Genomic DNA, 21,036 nt, shown 5'->3' with positions numbered 1-21,036 from the left:
ATGGAGGTGAGCCCAACTATATCCAGTGCTATCGCTCAACCTCCCGCAACAGCTAAGGCTCCTTCCACGCCAGAGAGGTGACATCCATGTCCCGAGGACCAGCCTATGACACCAGGAGTACACATGCCTAGGTTCCTGCCTTCACATGCTACCCAGTCGGCATCGCACCACGCCCGAGATTCCGTCCTCGTGGTTGGTGGGTCTGCAAGACAGAGGCTCCATATAGGTCTTTCTGGCTGTATACGACCGGGTCCCATGGGGCAAGGCCCGGCCACCAGACGCTTGCCAGCGGGCTCACCTCCCAGGTCTGGCTCCAAGAGGGGCCCCGTTTTCCCTATTCCAGGCGAGGTACTGCAACTGCTCTTCATTCCGGGTTTTATGAATTGCTCTTCTTGCGTCTGGCCCCTCCCCTGGGACCAATTTGACTTGGGAGACCCTGCCCGGGACAACACTGTTTTGGAGGAAACACATTCATCAATTGCAAAAACTATCACTCTATAAATGTACAGGTGATGGCGCGAATCAGCCTCAAAAATAGAAAGAAGCCAGCCTGGGCATGCATGGCTTGTGTTTATTTGATGTGACAAAAGACAGAAGAATGATCCAAAACATACTGCAAAAGCAACCCAGGTGTTTTTTAAAGCAAATAAGTGGAATATTCTGCAATGGCCGAGTCAATCACCAGATCTCAACCCAATTGACATGATTTCACTTGCTCAAGACAAAACTTAAGGCAGAAAGACCCACAAACAAGCAATAACTGAAGACAGCTGCAGTAAAGGCCTGGCAAAGCATCACAAAGGAGGAAACCCAGCGTTTGGTGATGTCCATGGGTTCAGACTTCAGGCAGTCATTGCCTGCAAAGGATTCTCGAGAAAATATCGAAAAGTAACATTTTACTTAGGGTTATGTTTATTTGTGTAAGTGATGCTGCCACTAAACAGCTGGTCAATATTTTATTTCTCACATGACAAGGAACAATGTTAAGTAAGCAAAGCCGTGAAATGAGGGTCCGACTCTGCAGCAGGGTAAAAAGAAAATATTTCATATTATAAAAAATATCATATATTGCAATATTTGATATTATCCAATATTGGCCCAATCATCACAGTGAGATCTGGTATTGGTAATGTTTGTAAGGTTTTATTATTTGTTTTTGTTTTTTTTTACTGATTATAACTAATGACACTAAAAAGACATAGATGAATTTTGACCGATTTCTTCACCAATACTGACCTGTGATTTAAAGGGGACACATTATGCCCCTTTTCAACAAGTTTAAATAAGTCTCAGAGGTCCCGAAAACATGTCTTTGAAGATTCTTGATAAAAAATCCACTCTGATCCTATATTTCAGCATGCCTGTAATCTCCTCTGTTTTAGCCCTGTTCAGAACAGGCTGTTTCTGTGTATGAAATGAACTGTGCCTGACCACGCCCCTCTCCGAAAGGGGATGCAGCTTGGGCTTCTGGCACCATGCTCTAATGTTTGCTGACTACGGTACTTAACGGTTGAGAGGAACACACCAGTACGTTTTGTTTCTTTGTAAAAACATATAGTTTCAATCTAAAAAGATGTTAAACAGTCTTGTTTTACTTCAGTGTACATAATTTTAGGTGGTGGTGGTGGGACCAACTAGACGAAACACTGGTGGACCCCAAAGACATGTTAGTTATAGCTTAGGGAGCTATTCACTGAGTCTGGTCCATTTTCTGTAGCACAAGCTTTGTGTTTATCTTAAATTCAATGGTAATAACACACCCTCAAATAAATTTCTATCAGCCTTTAGAAACAATCAAGCATTTATTTACATATAATGAGACACTTATAATCAGTAATAATAAAAAAAAAAAATGTAGGATTCAGTGGATCCATATAAAAAATTGTGAGACAACACAGATATATATTTGCAAGACTAAATGCTCTGTCCAGTTGTGAATCTGGGATGGGGATGGCCAAAGCAGCTTAGATTTTTTTTTTTTTTTTTGTACAAAACATTTTTTGGTTGAAAAATAAATAATTTAACACTTTGTCAGCTCAGTCTTAACTGGTGTTGGCAGCCAGGTAGAGTCTGGAGGTACAGTTAAGAGAAAAACAAAGATGTTAATATTGACAGAAACCTTAAACTACACACTCACAAGGTCTAAGTAGCCACAGCTTTATTTACCTGCACAGCATTCTAAGGCTGATAAATGACTGCTTGATGTGCTAACAGAGGTTACACCACATCTCCTCAAATGTGTAGTTATGGCACTATATGTGCAAAATGCAAAAAATGTGTATTATAGATTATCCACTTTCACATATTCCCTGTAACTCTGCACTTATCTAGATATTCCCTACAGGCACTGCATCTGTAAACATGATATAAACTTTAAAACGGCCATCATAAGGCATGACTCTCAATACTAACTTTCAAAGCACCAACTAACAAGTCCAGACACCTATGCTAATCACTGCAAAGCCAATTTTACCGGCTTGACTTTAAAGACAGCTCCAATGCCTTTCAAGTGTGATAAAGCTTGCAGGGTGGCTCTAATCAACGTCATGCCCACATGCAACAGGCTCCCGTGTACATACAGTAAAGCAACATAAAATGAATCCCGCATTGTACTGGCCCTCCTGGAGAAAGTAGTCCAAAGTGAAATGAAGTATTGTAGCGGATACATTTCCATCAAAAATAAAATAAAACAACTTCAGATCCTCAGACGTAGGGGGTAAAAAGACTTCTGTGTTGGTTTGTACAGTCAACAACCGAGCAACTAGCTTGCTTCGCTCGTAGCTTCGACATAGTTTTACCGGAGCCGGTGATGTGAGGGAATAAACGATAAATCATTGATTTACAGATTTTCAGCAGGTTGATTATGTGATTTTTATGGTAAAAACGTAAATTCAAAAGATTTTAAATATAATAATTTAATATAAACCGAATATATTGAGCCAGGCTGCACTAATTACTAAGATAACAATTCCACAGAAAACAATGCATGTTGGGTCATGATACAAAGCAGGGGTATTGGGTAATTAGCAGGAGTTAATCTACAGAACTACACCAGTGACTGCAGCTACTGTACTATCACTAATTAAGCTCCATTAGAGAGACAGTTGGATACCTAGTGTCTCTCGCCCTCATATACAACATAAAGGGTTAATCAGAGTCTGTGCCACTGGAGTTACAGCAGTTACAGCACGAAAAACCCCCCATCCTTTCTTCATCCTCCTCTCAACATCCTCTTCCTCCTCCTCACTATCACTTCTTCCTCCTCTGTCTCCCTACTGCACTCCCCTTTCTCCTCATTCAGCTGGAGACTGAGCCCCACACACACAAACACACACACACAGCCTGTATGAACCTGCATGATCAACATTGATGCAAACTGAGATTTGATTATGCATGAGCATATGCAGGCCTGCACACATACACACACACACACATATATATACACACACACACACACACACACACACACCACAATACGGTATAATGTAAGAACATGCAGGATATACAAAGAATGTGTATTTGTGTGTGTGTGTGTGTGTGTGTGTGTGTGTGTGTGTGTGTGTGTGTGTGTGACAGACAGTTTCACCATTAGTGTGTTTAGGTATGTGTACCATTAGCACTATAGATTACACACAACAACTGCTCCATTAGTGTGCGCACACACACACACACACACACACACACACACACACACACAGACACAATGACAGGTTTTTATGATGCTATGTCATCAACAATGATCTGCACCCCTAATGTGCCTTCACATACAAGTGGTAACTGTGTGCAGTTGTCATTTTTCATCCTGAATGCCCTCCCCTCCTCCCCAGTATTATCACTAGCGATGGGAATCGACAACCGGTCCCAGTTGAGAACTGGTTCCACCTGGTACGATGCATCAACATCATTTGACTTTATGCTTAGCGATTGCCTTATCGTTGCCTTCCACTTAATTCCGCGTGCCTTGCAAAACAATGTTGTCACGCTTTCGAACGACAACGAAGGATTCGAGGAAGTGTGGCTTAATTTCAAAACAAACATGAAACGTTTGTAGATGAATCAGGGCATTAAATATCAGGAATGCCATGTGTTTGACGCTCTACAGCTCCGGGTGCTTCCCAGTCTCAGCAGAAAAGTGACGGTACGTATTTGTGATGTGTCGGTCGCGAACGAGCTGGCTTCTTTTTATTTTGGAAATTAATACAAGGCACACCTAAAGAGTTAGACAACACCCCCTCCTCGAGGGATTGAGCAACTACAGAACAGTTATCTATCTTGTTCAGTAATCAGAGACTCATAATAAAATTTGCCTACTTTTTTCCAGACAGAAAATCCACAGGAATTGATAAGGGAATCGATAAAGAATCGGATCGATAAGCAGAATCGATAATGGCATTGATATCAATAAAATCGTATCAATTCCCATCCCTAAATATCACTCTCAGTTATTACCAGAATCACTTTATGGCTGCTGAGATAACAGAGCAGCAGTTCATTACCAGCACTGAAACAGCAGCTCCATCATCAGGCAGGAGAGGTCCACTGAGACGACACAGCTCTGTGATGCATTAGAACTGCTTTAGGACTACACAGTGACAGACAAACCAAAGCAACACAATGATGAATTTGTTCAGTGATAACACAAATGGACCCTTTACTAAAGTCCCCAGTGAGTGTCGAACCCACAGAGCCTCACTGCTACACCATCATCTCCCACAGACACTGAAGGTAGTGAAAGGTCACTACCTGAACTTGACCCACAGTCATTAAGAATGTTAGTGTGACACTTACAGATGTGGTGTTTGAAAAAAACTGGAATAAAAAAATTAAAAAAGACTTGACACTGTCCCTAACATCAGAGGGTGTATGATAGTTGGAAGTATGGGACAGAAACTACTGCCTCATGGTGGAACTACAGCTGAGACAAAGCCTGATGTTCTGTCCAACTAATATTATTTTCTTTGCTCATTTTTTTCCCATTAATCAATCAATTGTTTGGTCTGTAAAAGTTAGAAAATAATTTTAAAAAGCCCCATCACAATTTCAGAGATCAAGTTGATATATTTAAAATGTTTGTATCAGAGATATTAACAAATAGGTTAGATGCTGTGAATTTTGTCATTTTTTTCTTTTAAAATAAATAATTTCACCAACTAACTGAATTTTTTAAAGAAATACATGATCAAATATTGTTATTTCTGTAATTGAACTGTTGACGTCACCGGTACTTAAAAACCTTCACATCTTGAAGGTAAAATGAAAGAAACTTTAATGAAGATCAGAGGAACACAGCGGCAGACTGGTGGTTGGAGTCAGTAGCGGATTATGGAGCATATAAACAACCATCACCTCAAACTCCACACAGACAGACGCCTCTCTCCGGTTCTCACCTACTTCACAGCTGTGACGATCAATGAGCTCCAGTGCCCCGGGGAAGCTGCGGCCGGGCGGGGCCCCGTGTCCGGACTAGGTCCCTGAGCCTCGCTGCTTCTAGTGATTCAATCCTCCGCTCTTGACCTTCCCGCTGCAGCGCCTGTCCACATTCCGGTCTCCCTCCTTTCAGCTGCAGCCGAAGCCTCCGTTAATCCAACCAAGCCGGAGGAGGGGAACCTCGGGCACTCGTCTATTGACACACGGTTTGTTAAGTGCGCAGCGGCGGCGTCGATGCGGTTCGCCGTCCCTTGCTCTCCCCGCCTATCTGTGACGCTCCTCCCGGCGCTGTGCCGAATCAAGCCGAGCCGTGCAGGCGTGTACAGGAACCCGACAGGATAACACATACTCAAAGACTAAACACGCCCGGCCAGCAAGCCACGCGCAAACAGGACCCGCCCTCTACCGTAATACTTAGAAGAGCCAGCCACAAGAAAACCAGCCACTGCCTGACTTGCAGGTAGTCTCTACGTCATCAAGCCTCCGGCACCACCTGTGCAAACACATTTGGTGAGCCCTGCTCCATCTCTCTACAGCTGGTTCATTATGAATGAACTGATTTTATTAGTGAGGTGATGCTGAAGCACGTGGGTGGGAAACCTCTGGCCCAACATATACCTGGGTCCTCGCCCGAGTCTGGCCCATATACTTCCACATTTGGGCAGAGTCCTGCTGTTATCCTCCGGTGTTGGCTGACAGCCAAAAGATTTTCTTTGTGTGCCAGGATTGGTCCAGATTTGGGAGTAGACCAGATTTTGGCCGTGGAACGTATACTAGTGTATACTACAGAGCCAGAAGAAAACAAGTATCTGGCCCAAGAGTGGGCATTTATAAGTGAAAACAGTTAACAGTCAAGCATGTGGACAGTTTTACACCTCCAGGGCCTACATGTAAAGTAGAAACTAAAACGCCTGCAACTGAAAGCTGTGAATCTTTATGAAACATGTATACAGCAAGAGTCTCAGCACTCTTACAAACAAATTTTACTGCCTTTGACCTCTGGTGAAAGCCCACTTTAATGTGAGAGTCACCTGAATATCAAGGTGATAAATTGGATGTGGGGGAAATAGTGTCATATATAATCTACATTAAGCTTGTCTGGTGTGAGTGTGAGGATAAATTCATGTCAACCACAGTAAACCAACCCTGTAATAGGTAGGCAGGTTGTTATGAAGTTCCATTTGCCTACATGAGAAGGTAAGAGAGGCTCACACATCAGTCATGTGTGGCTACAGTACAGTTTCACTAATAGAAGGTTTGAAAGAGGTCATCTGTGAAATTCGGGGGAGCTGTACCACTTATTATCAGAATGATAGATGAACACGCCGCTTGCCTGCTCGCAACGTTCACTGACGAATACTGATTGCGAGCTTTTGGGTGTTGCATCAGCGCGTTTGGGCGCCAACTCCATCATCACCCTAACAACCAAGCAAAAAAAGCATTGAACAACAAGTGCACATGGATGTATTATATATATACATGTATTTAATACATCGCTTTTTTGTGTCCCCTGGAAACAGTATTTTCAGCTCATGTCAAATTGATGAAGATGTTTGTGAATTTTTGGGGGGTTTTGTCTGTTTGCATGTGTTTTCTTAGGCCACCGTATTTATCCTCATCAGAAGATAAATTAATTAAAGGATAAAGGAAATCATATTGCACACGATTAAAATGTAAAATATATCTGTATGATATTAAATTTCCTTCTACAATCTGACAAACACATAAAATGGTGACTCAACATTGTGTTTTCTGCTGCAGACACCTTTTTATGTTCAATGATTGTTTCACATTGTGCAGCTTCTTGGTCTCGCATAACTGCACCTTTCATGTATCATTATATAACCTTTCTTATCGCTGAAAAGGAAAAACTGTGACCCATCTTTGTGCACATTTGATGGACTTGTGGAATCCTTATATTTGGCTCATATTTGTTGTTAACCATGATGAACACAGGTCTGACCTGCTGCCTGTCTGCATTGACACACACCCACACACACCCTCCAACTCCTGCTCACTCAGAGTGATTGGCTGCTGTCAGATTGATTCACAGTATAGCCACTGTCAAGAAAATGAAGAGCTGATTCACTGTTCAGTTTTCAGTGCTAAGGGAAAAGCTTAAAGTACAAGTGAAGTCAGAGTCATTTGTGTTAAAGTCAATGTAATTTTTGAGTCACTCAAATGAAGTCTAAAGTCATCAGTCATGAGTCCATGAGGAAGAATGATTACAGCTCATTCAGTATGGTAAGTAATGCATTAAGACACATTAAAAAAGTGTTTAACCTGTGTTTTAAAAATGGTGAGACATTCAATTTTATATTAATAATATATATTCATTTATATACAGTATATATACGTATATTAATAAAAACGTGTTCTTAAAAGTAACAGTCCTGGTTAAAATGTAGAGGTGCTGTATTACAAGAGTTATGGTTAGGTAAATAACAAACCCTCACCTCTACAGTGTACAGGTGGCCTGTATTCACACATAACCTGGAACTGGAAGGACTTGATACAGGAATCCTGTGGGATGGGAGTCTTCTTCCCAAATGAGTTATTGGATTCCCTACAACACTAAAATGACAAAAACGTTGTACTGCAAGTTGCATTTTTGTGCCAAATATAAGAAAGCAACAGGACATGTCTATGAAGGGCAGAAAAAAATACATGAATAATGCTTAGAAAAATATGTAACTGATATTAAAAGAAAACAAAACTAAACATAACACTAACTGGTCACCAAATAATCATAATATATATATACAAAATTAAAAAGATAGAAAGAAAAGAAAAAAAACCCAAAGACCAACATCTCAGCATGTACAACAAAAGGTCCCCATGTTTTATTAAATGTGGCAGGTGAACCGTTTATAGCACATCTAATTTTTTCCATTTTAACAAAGTAAAAAATTTCCTTGATCCATACAGAATGGGAGGGGGAACAGGTGATTTCCACCTCAGTAAAATCAGATGTCTGTCTAATAAGGTGCGAAACACTACAATGTTGGCCTGATATATTGGAAGCAGCAAAGTGGGAGGTAGTCAGTTTCACTATTCATCACATGACTGAGATGGGCATCATGACAATAATAGGTCAATCTTTATAACAGTGGGTATGGAAAGTATTCAGACTTTTCACTCTTTGTTTCATTGAAGCCATTTGCTAAAATCAAAAAAGTTCATTTTATTTCTCATTAATGTACACACAGAAAAAAACAGAAATGTAGAAATTTTTGCAAGTTTATTAAAAAAGAAAAACTGAAATTCCAGTTCTGTCAGGTTGGATGGTGAACAGCCATTTTCAGGTCTCTCCAGAGATGCTCAATTGGGTTTAGGCCAGGGCTCTGGCTGGGCCTGTCAAGAATGGTCACAGAGTTGTTCTGAAATTTGGCCGCATGCCACTGTGCTCTTAGGAACCTTGAGTGCTGCAGAACTCTTTTGTAACCTTGGCCAGCTCTGTGCTCCTTGGGCAGTTCCTTCGACCTATGATTCTCATTTGCTCTGTCTGAATACTTTCCGTACCCACTGTACATGCAGTTCTAATATGAATGAATAACATTTTCTTGATTTGGAACATGATGCTGGTTGTTCTGTGGCTTCAGAGGCTGCAATACATCTGACAGTACAACCTTTCAAATTATCATGAATTAATCTGTCCCCTCTAAACTGCATAAGTCTCTTCACACGCCAAGCCACTCCTACCACAAGGAAATTCTCAACTACCAACAATGGAGTCAGACTCCCTTCAAAAAACACAACATGGGACAAGAGTGAAAGATCAGGAAGTAAAGTGCAACAAACCAAGTACAAAGAGAATACACTCGAAACAAACCCACCTACACACACACACACACACACACACACACACACACACACACACACACACACACGCACACACACAACTCGAGCATGAGCTCAGTACACCAAAACAAATGCAAATTGAAAACGCTGAATCAGCTGAGTAGGTTCAATGTGATGGAAAAAGGAAGATAGGCAATCTCTGTGTGTGTGTGTGTGTGTTTGAGAGACATGTGGGACAAAACACAAATATGAAGTCTTGTGCAAGCCTCTACAACACACATTATGTACACACACATAGACTCATACACATACATAGACACAGACCAATGGAGAACAGACCTGAGGGGTAAAATGTTAACACACTCTTATTTATTGTATGACATATGTTCCTTCTGTGGCATCGCTTTGGTGCTATGAAACATGTCTGTTTGTATGTATGTGAGTACCAGTGTATCGTGTGTGTGTGTGTGTGTGTGTGTGTGTGTGTGTGTGTGTACCTAGTGTAGAACATTCATAAATGGATGTAATGGGCTCCATATGGTGAAGCTGGAGAACTGGAACAGAGTGTGTCTGGGAGAAATATCACCCCTGTTTTCATTTTTCACACACTACTGACTTAAAACACACAAATGCACGCATACACACAAACACACACATGCACACATTACAACTTCCTGTGGGGATAAAGATGCTGCAGACAGTGTTTTCGTGTTAGTGCAGTGTGTTGTCAAATGAAAATGATTAGAAGGAAGGAAAAAAAAAAGATCACAAGCAAAGAGAGAAATGGGCGAGAGGAGGGAAGAAAGGCAAAATATAAAAGAGGGAGTATGAGTGTAATTTTAAGAGTAATTATAATACACTGTATGTTGTATGATGTTTGACTCACGGTCATACAGTATAAACATGATCTTGATGAGAGAGTTATATTATCCTAACTAAAAAATTCTTGGAGAAATTTTGAATGTGCCTTCCTTATCCTTATCCTGACACTGACCTGGCCAAAATGCCCTCGCGATAATGATTTTTAACCAAAATTGTCTTCACAATCATTCAGTCATTAGAAAGGCATGAAGACACACGCAAAGAACCACACATCAACACACTCAATGTGAGAGGTACTCCCATCACTTCCTCAAAAACAATAAAAGATATCAGAATGAGACCAAAACTGGATGATACAGGACAAAAAAATCTCTACATTTGCGATATAAAAATAGTCAATGGAGGTTGCATTTAAAAAGAGTTTGTCTGACTTTATTTAAGGGAATTTTGATGGCAGTTAGAGTTCGCAGTTAGCTCCAGAGAGTGGAGCTATGCCTAGTTAGTTAAAGGTGTGATTTGCGAGTCTCTCAAAAACAGCTATTTGAGAGAGAATGGTCACTCCTATCATAACCATGAGGGACGATGGCCGGCACAAGATCTTTGTACACTGTGTTGGGACTCATCATTCAACCTCACCGTTCACACCTGGGGATGACCCTTCCCCCCAAGGGTGTCACCGAACAAAACTAGGCTACCTGAGAAACCAGCTCTCTCGCCGGCTTGCTCATAGCACAGCACAGCTAAGCAACAGAAGTCTTAACTTCGTTATTGTACTTGATGTTTTGTTGTTGTAATGTTCAGTTCTAGATTACATGAGACAACCACACACACACCAGGTGGTCTCAGCGGCCATTTTGAGTAGTTTCTTTGCTAACCGCCATCTTGTGTAGTCTTCTTTGTTCAGGTCATGTGGTCACAGTGACCACTTTGAATCGGCCATCTTGCCTTTGTTTGTGTCCCCACAAACACACATATGCACACACCTGTATATACTATTAGACATTGTGTTTTACTCTGCTCCATTGTAAATAAATGCCTTTAAGTATAACTACTGGTGTGTTTAATGTTGCACAAGCGTGAATATTGCCAACCTCTACTTGATAGAATTCCAATCTTTCAACTTTCTGTTGATATGGTAATTTGGTTATAGTTAGAAAGTTATTATGAGTGGACAAAGAAGTGAGTTACAGAAAGATGTCAATGGGAAAGGTAGATGGATAGATAGATAGATAGATAGATATTATTTATCCCCTAGGGGAAATACATGTGTATTAGCTCAATGTTGATAATAATAGTAATAATAATAATAATAAAAACAGCTAATAAAAAAAAATAACAATAATAATTACATAAGTCCACTTCCTTTGCTGAGGTGTTGATCTCCTGAACCTCTCTGTGCTGCAGCGCATTGTGATGAGATGTTTGCTGCAGTAGCTGCTCTGAGTGAGTCGAGACTCCTGCCAAGCACAAACCCAGCCTTTTTTACCAGCTTATCCCATCTCCTTGTGTTCGTGTCTGACATGCAGCATAAAAGAGTACACTGGCCACCACTGACTAATAAAACATGTGCAGCATTTCACTGCAAATGTCAAAGGACCTGAGCTTCTGAGGAAAAAGAGCCGGCTCTGCCCCTTCCAGTACAGATCCCTGTACTCCTTTTCCTACCCATTCCTAATACATGCCACAATAGCTGTGTCATCTGAGCCACAATCCAGGATGTAAAGCAGGGATCCACCTCCATCCCTTCCATCTTGTCTTTAAGAATGGGAGGTGCCCTCCAGTATGTTATTTGTAGGCGAACTGTACAGGTTCTAGTGCATGCTCAACCCCTTTAACAGCCTCGATCACACCATCCGGGTCTGTTGCCTTTCCAAGGCGTAGCCTCTTGAGCTCCCTCCAGGACTAGTGTGGGGGGAGTTGCAGCTGCAGTGTCAAGTTGTGGAGGAGATGCCGCAGGAGAACCTGCAGCTGAAGCAGTGGGAGAGAGAACAGGTGAGGCTACAGATTATTCGATCTTTAAACTGTTCACAACACTTCCAGCTATTAAGTGATTATTCACACAGACATACACGGGCAGAAAGCTGTTTACAATTTACAGGTCTCAAGCAGATGCTACTAACGCAGCATCTGGGCGGAACAAAACTGATTCTCCTGGCTAATTGGACTCAAATTGTAACCCCCCCGCAAACCACAAACACACACACACACACACACACACACACACACCTTTTAACTCAGGTATGAGAGCAACTCCGAGGTAAATCAACATTTATTTATGTGCACACACAAGTAAACGCAAAACTGTATTTGTGTGTACTTGTGTGTGCGCGTTGATGTGTGGTCTTTCTACAAGTAAGTGTCTCAACCTGGTAACAGCTTTTTGAAGGCTCTATGGTAGACAGCTCTACTGCCACACACAGCAATATACACACACATATTGACAGACACAACATCTTACTTTTTTGATATTCACCTACAAAATAAGAGTCTCCACACACACACACACACACACACACATTTATATTGACAGAAACACACAAACACCATCTCCACGAATTGGATTAACCTTCAAAATAAAAGTCTCAACATGGTAAGAGGGAATTATCGGCTCTGTTGTATAAAACCTTATGAAATTTATACAGCCAAAATAAGAGTCTCAACAAGGTAAAAGGTAAGGACGGTCATAAAAGTTTGATCTTAGAAGCTATCGTCTATATGGGGATATAGTGGTATAGCTTTATTGCAGATCAATTTCTGTTAGGGCATGTACATGTGTGTATACATGTCTTGCTATGGTTGTGGGGACAAATTTGTGTTTGAAACCATCAGTGTGAGGTTATTTTGGCCAGTTGTGACAGCTTCAAAAGGCTTTTTGAGGGACAACTGCAGTGACTGAGGTCAGTTTCAGGATAATCCTCCACAACATGAATGAAACTGAAAGTAACGTCCTTTGTACAGATTGAAATGAGAGTAGTGAAGTACACACACCAAGCAGCAGGCACATTCAAAATTTCTCCAACAGTATATAGTCTTCTCTCTTTATATCATTGTGATTAAGAGTGACGACTGGAAGGTTCGACTTACTCATAAATAGGGACACTATAATGTCTTTCAATTAAAATCTATCAATTATCTATCGATCAGGTTTTTGATCTCACCATAGCACAGAAACAGCACTCAAAGATGTAAATGATTTGCATATAAAACACAGACTCTAACAAACTTACTTTTTTGGACCTCTGCCTTTGACACTGTGGATCATGATATTTTATTGGAGAGGTTAGAAAAATAGGTTGGCCCACCAGCCCAGTTCTACAATGGTTTAGAACATTTAGGACCTACCTACAGGACAGGAAGTTCTTTTTGTCTCAATTAAGGGGTCGCATCCTACAGAAACTGAGAAAGAAATATACCCAACTTTCTGTCAAGATTTTTGATGGATGTCTATTGTCTAGAGGTCATCAAGGTTATGCTACTACAATTTAATTTGTAGTAGACTTTCACAGGGGGATATGATAAAGATGCGCACTGAGGTATGAGGGGGGTATGTATAATACCTTTATGAAACAGCGGTTTTAAAGGAATAGGTCATCATGTATCCATATTCACAAGCAACAAGTCTTGATGACTATGCGTGAGAGACGTAAGTTCTTAAAGCATAAAAACTTTGTGAAACAAAAAGTCTTGAATACCCACTGTGAGTCCTCTCCCTCCCTCTCTGTCTCACACACACACACACATATACCCACACCGACCATGGGTTCCCCGATATATGCAAAGACAAACCGACGACTGTTGGTTTTAAGATCCGTAGAACTGAACCCAGAGTCAGAAATGGCCTTAGTAGACCAATTTTACGAGTCCCTGTGTTGATGTACACAGCAATCGGTGAAGGATGATCATGAGCGATACTACAGCGCTAGGTATTATACATACCCCCCTCATACCTCAGTGCGCATCTTTATCATATCCCCCTGGGAAAGTCTACTACATTAAAATTTCCCACGCCCACCCCCGTCATTAGCATAACCTTGATGACCTCTAGACAATAGGGGGGTCATCCATCAAAATGACAGAAAGTTGGGTATATTTCCCTCTAGCCAGCATTTGAAGACAGATTACCTAACAGCAGCGTGACTAGACTGTCACATTTCAAAGGCTCCTTCAAATGCATCCTTCTTTTCATGGAGAGAATTTTTTTTTTTTGCATAAGGCTGCAACATAACGGAATGCGAAAAGAATTGAAATGATTTGAACACTTTCTCAATACACTGTAAATAAACTGTGCCTTTTATTGTGACTCTGCATCTGTCAGGTTGTGGTGGAGGTCTAACTGTGGCCCTGAAGAATATTTGTTCTTGCCAGTTGGTGAACACAGAACCCTTTATCACTTTTGATCAACAACTGACAAAAGTCAGTTGGCCAGGTCCAGCAGGTCAGTCTTTGTCTGAGTTGACTGACTATGACTTCTAGTATTAAGCTGGGTAAAGTGATATTAGTTGGAGATGTTACCTAATCTTTGATAATGCTTTAAACGGTGTAGCTACTGACCAATTTAATTTCAAACAACATGTTTCAGGTGACACTCACAGGGGTGGTTATACTTTGGACCTTGTTTATTGGACTAGATATTGATCACAGCTGTTGGGAGGACCTTTTGATCAGTGATCAAAAATTTATTTTCTTAAATCTCTTTGTAAATACAGAGTCCTTCTGTCCACAAAGACCACTGTGTTCTTGCATCATTACTCATTACTACTACGTTCACTCAGAGTACATCAGTTCTTAGACCATTTTTATATTCATTTTAATGATGTTGAGTTTTTAATGCAGTCCTCATTAGAGCATTGTTCCTTGCTGCTGGACATCGCACATTGAAAGGTCAGAACAGTTCTGCAACACTTCTCACGGTTCAGCACATAGATCCAAGTGCACAGCTCTAAGGAATCTAGATCAGCCCTTTAGCCAGTCATCATTAAGGGAGATCATTGTGGTCCCTGAACACTCGTTCCCTCCTGACTCTTCCATTCACAGAGTCCTCTAGTAGTACCAGTATTAATATGTGTACAGCCATCAGGCTAATTGATTCACACCTTGCCAAATTGATTGCAAGAATCAGTGATAGCCCCTCCCACACCCTAGGATAAAATTACAAATAGGAAATTTGGTAGGTGAACACAATTGATCTATTTAAGTGGTGTCTCCAGTGGCTCTGTGCGCTCTGTGCACGACAGCACAGTTATGTTCACTGCAGCTATTTTATACACAACACAATATGAAAACTAAAATTGTACATGCTGATATAGGCACACACAAATGTTTGTATGCATGGCTCAGAGTTGACGTACAGGTGCGCATGTTTTCATCGTCAAATTTGTTTTTATATATCCCAACCTTGGCGTGGGAAGTGGCGTACGCATCTTTCTGGGTCCCGTTGTGTGCATTCACAACGGTTATAAATGAGGCCCTTGGTATATATGATACAAGACTGATTATAGAATGAGGTACAGGTGGGGATAGCTCAAGTGACAGCAGGGCTGATTAAAATTGGGAACAGTTGTGTGCATGGGCGGGGCAGACAAGTGAACAGAAACGGAGAAGAAAGACTGAGTACATCAGGTGGGTGGAAGGAGGACGGCTGGTCTGAGGAGAAAACAGATGAAATAAAAAGGTTCTGAAGACAGGAGCTGAGGGGATCTTCTGGTCTCTCCACAGACGGTCTTTGGGGTTTTACTCTGGACTTTGCCTGGGACATTCAAATACAGCCAGACTTGTCCTGAAGATACTCTAGTGTTGTCTTGGCTGTTTGCTTCAGGTCATTAGGGGCGAAGGCGGGACCCTGGGTATGCTGATCCCCGGGATCCCCCACGAGGAGCTGTTGTTGAACAGAGAAACGTCTGGAATGTCCTGCTCAGCCTGCTGCCACCAAGACCCAGATAAGAGAAAGAAAATAGATGGATGTATGAATGGATGCATGGATATTATAATAATGGCTTCTCTACCCTGACAGGAATATTCCTTTTTAAGAATCAGTGGTCATCATATAAGGAATATAACATGTAACTCTGCCCTTTGGAATCACAGCACCAGTGTGATGTCCTTCCTGTTATACTGTCACTCTTATTTCTACAGCTATACAAGGATTAGAAGAATAGAGAATAAGAACTATTCCACACCTTGGAATTACCCAGTTTATTATGATGCAGCTCCAGCCTCTCACCATGAGCACAGTCTAGAACAGGGGTCTCCAACCTTTTTTCCTCCGAGAGCTACTTTTACAAAATGAAAATGGCCGAGAGCTACTCATGTTTTCGAACATTTATTCTTGTAGCTTATTTCAACCTAAACAAACTGAATAACAGAACATATGTTGGTGTCCACAGCTCACATTTTGCATTAAAACATCACAGAAAATATTTAGTTCACCTGCATGTGCATTTTGTATGTCTGTATGCAATTCAAACCAAATATCTGTCCTTTTCAGTTAATGAGATGACTGGCACTGCAGAACTTTGATTTCATGACATTCATGTCAGAAAAGGCAGACTCACAGAGGTATGTAGACCCAAACAAAGCAGACATTTTCAGAGCTGCTTGGCGAAGATTCTTGTAGTTATCTGGCTCTACTAAGCTCCAGAAAATGCTGTTGAGACTTTAACTGCACGTTATTCTGAAGGTTTATAACCTCAATTTCCATTTCTACAGGATGAAGGGGTTGGCTATACATGTCACATATGGCTCATGATTTCTTGTAACTGTAGGTTCAAGTGGTTAATTTTCTCAGTTACATCTGTCAAGAAAGCAAGATCAAGTAGCCACTGCTTTCCATAAAAGCCTTGATTTCACCCAGCAAGGAAAGAAAGCGCTGTAGTATCTTACCCCGACTTAGCCATCTGATTTCAGTGTGGAGGAGGAGATCCCCATACTCCGCAGAGCATTCCTCCAGGAACAGATTGAAGCTCTGGTGTTGCTTTGCCTTCGCTCGAATGGAGTTGATGATCTTCACAACAGGCGCCATGACATGGTCAAATTCCATAACTTTTGTGCATATAGCCTCCTGGTGAATGATGCAATGATAGTTCAGAAATGGCGGGTGCTCCGTCAGTTTCTCTTCACTGCATTGTAAATATCACTCCCCTAGTTGTAGTTTTCAGTGGAAGTAAGGTTAAAAACTCTTCTTTGGCGGAAAAGTCATCAAACACCATTCGGATGAAAACAGCTAGCTGGGCTGTGTCACTAGAGTCAACAGACTCATCACACTGAATTGAAAACCATTTGCACCTGTTCATGTCGTTTCAGCTGTTTTACCGCATCCGCAGACAACGCAGACACTCTCCTTGCCACAGTATTTGCACCAAGTTGTATATTGGCAATAGCAGACAAAATTTCAGTCTTACTTTTGTGGTCCCTGAATAATGTTTCCGCCACCGTAGTCATGGCCTCCTTTACAATCCCGCCATCGGTGAAGGGCTTTTTGTGCTTCGTTAAGATGTGCGCCACTTTAAGCATTGGCCTTCTTCGTAGGTCCGCAGGAAAGTCTCGTGAAAAGTTGCTGTGGACCTTGGTGAAATGGCGCTCCACGTTACATCTTAGTCTGTTTCCCACTCTTCATGAAAATAGTATGTTTTTGGTTTAGTGACTAATCAAATTTGACTACTCAAGTTTTCAAATTTATGTAGGATTCATTAACCCTTTGGCGAGCTACTTTGAAAGGGGTTGCAAGCTACCGGTAGCTCGCGAGCGACGTGTTGGAGACCCCTGGTCTAGAAGAATCCAAGACTTAGAAGTTCTTTTGGGTTATGATGACATTTGTTTATATTCATTTGTATATTCATTATCCATGCATTAAAAGACAGCAAAGTTAGCATCACCTGTGAGTGCAGGTAGACTTTCAGGCTATCCACACACTTAATGTGCTTCAGTAATGAGTAGCTCAATGGAACTGGATTATCAGACAGATATGACTGGAGTGTTTGTCGAGCCTCTAATTCGTTTTGCCAGCTACTGCTGTGTTCTCTCATGTTATGGCATATTTCGGCTGATTACTTCATAACGACAAATATTAGGGCCACATTGAGGAAGAAAAAAGAAGCTCAAATTTCAAGAATATGTAAAAATCTAAAATTTCTAGACAAAAGTGTTTTAGGAATATTACAAACAACCAATAAAACGAGCGGAATGTAATATTATAGCTTTACTATGATTTTATTTTTGAAATTTCTGATTTTCTTCCCCTCAATGAGAGGCCCTAAAACTCTGTTGTATTTCATAACTTTACTGTTTTGTTTAATTCTCATCAGTGATGTGCCCAGATGCAAAAGGCCGCTGTTTTCAGAAAAAAGCTCTAAAAAATGAACCTGGCCAGCTCCAAACCACAGACACTGTTCTATAAACAAGCCCATAAATCATCTATGTCAGCAGCTCACTACCACCCACAGTTACATTTTATTGTGACTTCTGACAGCTGAAGTAACTAGGTGATGTGGTATCTAGAGTAACATGGTACAGAGAGAGTCTGATATACAGTATCTATGGCCTGAAATGGCTCCTGCTTGGGGCTGATAATGAGAGGATTGAAAAAACAACCTACATGGTTGTTCAGGTTGGAGGACTTGTTGCACAAGGAAAGGGTTGGGGTGGATGGTGGGCATGCAAAGTGCACAACCATGACACCACAGACCAGGTCCATATCCAGAGTCCCTCCTGTGGTTTAAGCAAGAAAAGCTCTTTGGTTAGAGGTAGTAACCAAAGTGTCTGTTTCTCGTTTCTTCCACAAACATCAGCAACTAGGAGTCAAACAGCTGATCTGCGGTGTAAGTGCACTCATGCATAGGTATATGGAAGTTCAACAGTTGAGAAATTATAGTGCCAAAGGAAAGGGCAGTTTGGCAGCAGACAATGGTGAAAATAATCAAAATGTACCTATATATTCAGACAATGAAAGCGATTTATCCTCTGATTGCATAACGCGTGTTGGTAGGACCCAATTGCAGCACAACACACCACAGGTAAGATTGGTAATGACTTTTATTTGCTGGAATGAGGGGCAGCAGTATGGTTCAGGTTACTACGCAGGTCAGTTGTCTCTTGGGGTTCGGGGTAGACCCGGGGGCTGGGGCTGGAGAGTCATGAGTCAGGTGCGTGGAGCAAGGTGGCTGAACTTGCAACGTTACCATTAGGGAGCAGGTTGGAGACGTAGTCAAGGGTGAAGGAGGATTGGAACCAGGTGAGCAATCAGTGGGGCAGACGAACCAGGAAGGAGCAGGCAGGCGGGTAATCGGAGTCAGACGAAGGATCAGGGAAGTACTTACAAGACGACTGCTACGACATTGGAGCTAGAGAACGCCAAACAGCCACAGGGACAGGCAGACATGAACCAGGAGAAGCACAGGCAGAACTCGTGGTCGGGGACAGAAGGCTGAGGCGTTTACCGGGCCAGAGACGACACGTAACAGGGCCAACCAACTACACTGAGAGAGGGAAATAAAATAAAGTCAGTTTGATTCACCATCGCCATAGTGCCCTGATTCAGGACAATATTGCCAACACAGGCTTTTGTAAATGGGAAGCAGAAAAATATAGATTCCAGTAGCTGGACATCAATCCCATCAGCAGCCATGCTAATTCAGTCAACCCAGAGATGAACTGTGTATGCAATATTTGTTTGTATATTTGATTCTTCTTATTCTCTCCATACATTCATTGGCTGCCTCTTCCATCTCACCTCTCACTCCCCACAGAGTAAAAAGGCTGGTTGTTCAGTGACTGAGGTCATGCTGCTAAATGGTTTGGTGCTTTGTTGACTTGAATAACTGAAGGTTAAAAGGTTGAAATGTGACCTTCAGACTGTTATGACTGCTCATACTGGGGGTTCAGGTTTGCAAGCAAATGCTCCTGCTTTACTGCCTTACTGTCTGATTTCTTTAAAATTCCCTTCATTGTCTCATTCAAACCTTGCCCTGCCCAGCACAACAGAGATGTGGAGAGGAAACAGTTATTCTGGGCAGAGGAGGTAAAAATCTTGTTCAGATGTCTGACAGGATAAGCACATCCAAGGCTTGGATGGACATAAAGCTCTCCTGGTAGAATCATCAGTATAAATGATGGACAAGAAAATTTTTGGTTCTTTGATAAAAAATTAAATTCACTTTATATAACTTATGTCTCTAGGAGTCGCTCAATCAAAACAATAACAAAAGACAGCATTGGGTGACGTCATGAAATGTTGTCATTACTAATTTTGGATTCCTTCAGTGTCAGCGGTTCAGGAAATTATTTGGACCCGATTATTATAACCTTTAACAACAATCAATGCAGCAGTTTCACTTTAAAAATCTATACTTCACAGACGGTCTTCAGTGGACACAGGAGCTGAGCTGTCTAACATTTATTCAGCTTTTTTCTCAGATAACTGCAGAACCAGACATCCGATGACTAAAATCTTTCATATGGTTAAAATAAATACATATAGTTGGAAACTACCAAAGTGTAAAAGGTGTATGTGGCTTAAAACTAGATAAAAGTCAATGTTGAGCATCTGTCAGGCAAAACACTAACACATGATACGAGGATATGATGTCATTGACAGACCAAATGACATGGAGCGTTACCACGATTAAAATCACAATTTCTCTGGTTTGAGAATTGATGGAAACATTTGTGATAATGTGATCACAACTGAACACAACTACTAGTTGTTTTTAGACATCAAACATTAATACAACTATTTTAGAACAGATTGATGTAATTTATAGTATAGTAATGGTGACCTGAGTAGAGAACAAAGTCATCCAATCTGTTTGTGTTGTATTTTCTTTTTCTTCTTCTTTTTTGGCATAACATGGGGCAGTTACTTGGTATATGATAAGATAAGATCTAGGGGTGCAGATTGGATGATGTTTGGTAGGATATGTATTATACTGAGTTGGGTTTTCGCGTTACATGTCATGGAGAATGTGTTATTGCATAGGTTTGGCCAATTTAAAT

General features: G+C 41.3%; 1 protein-coding gene across 1 annotated transcript in view; it reads right to left on the bottom strand.

Moving 5' to 3' along the window:
* Positions 1–5,751, bottom strand: part of dok4 (docking protein 4) — a 97,095-nt gene extending 91,344 nt beyond the window's left edge. Inside the window, exon 1 of the mRNA XM_023425527.2 lies at positions 5,388–5,751. The gene's annotated coding sequence lies outside the window, so the exon portion shown is untranslated. The remainder of the gene's footprint in view (positions 1–5,387) is intronic.
* Positions 5,752–21,036: the final 15,285 nt, after the last annotated feature.

Source organism: Seriola lalandi, unplaced genomic scaffold, assembly GCF_002814215.2.
Source record: "Seriola lalandi dorsalis isolate HSWRI2012SDOR001 ecotype SW California unplaced genomic scaffold, Sedor1 jcf7180002054784, whole genome shotgun sequence".
In the NCBI taxonomy this organism is placed as follows: domain Eukaryota; kingdom Metazoa; phylum Chordata; class Actinopteri; order Carangiformes; family Carangidae; genus Seriola; species Seriola lalandi.
This window is presented reverse-complemented; position numbering and strand designations above follow the sequence as displayed.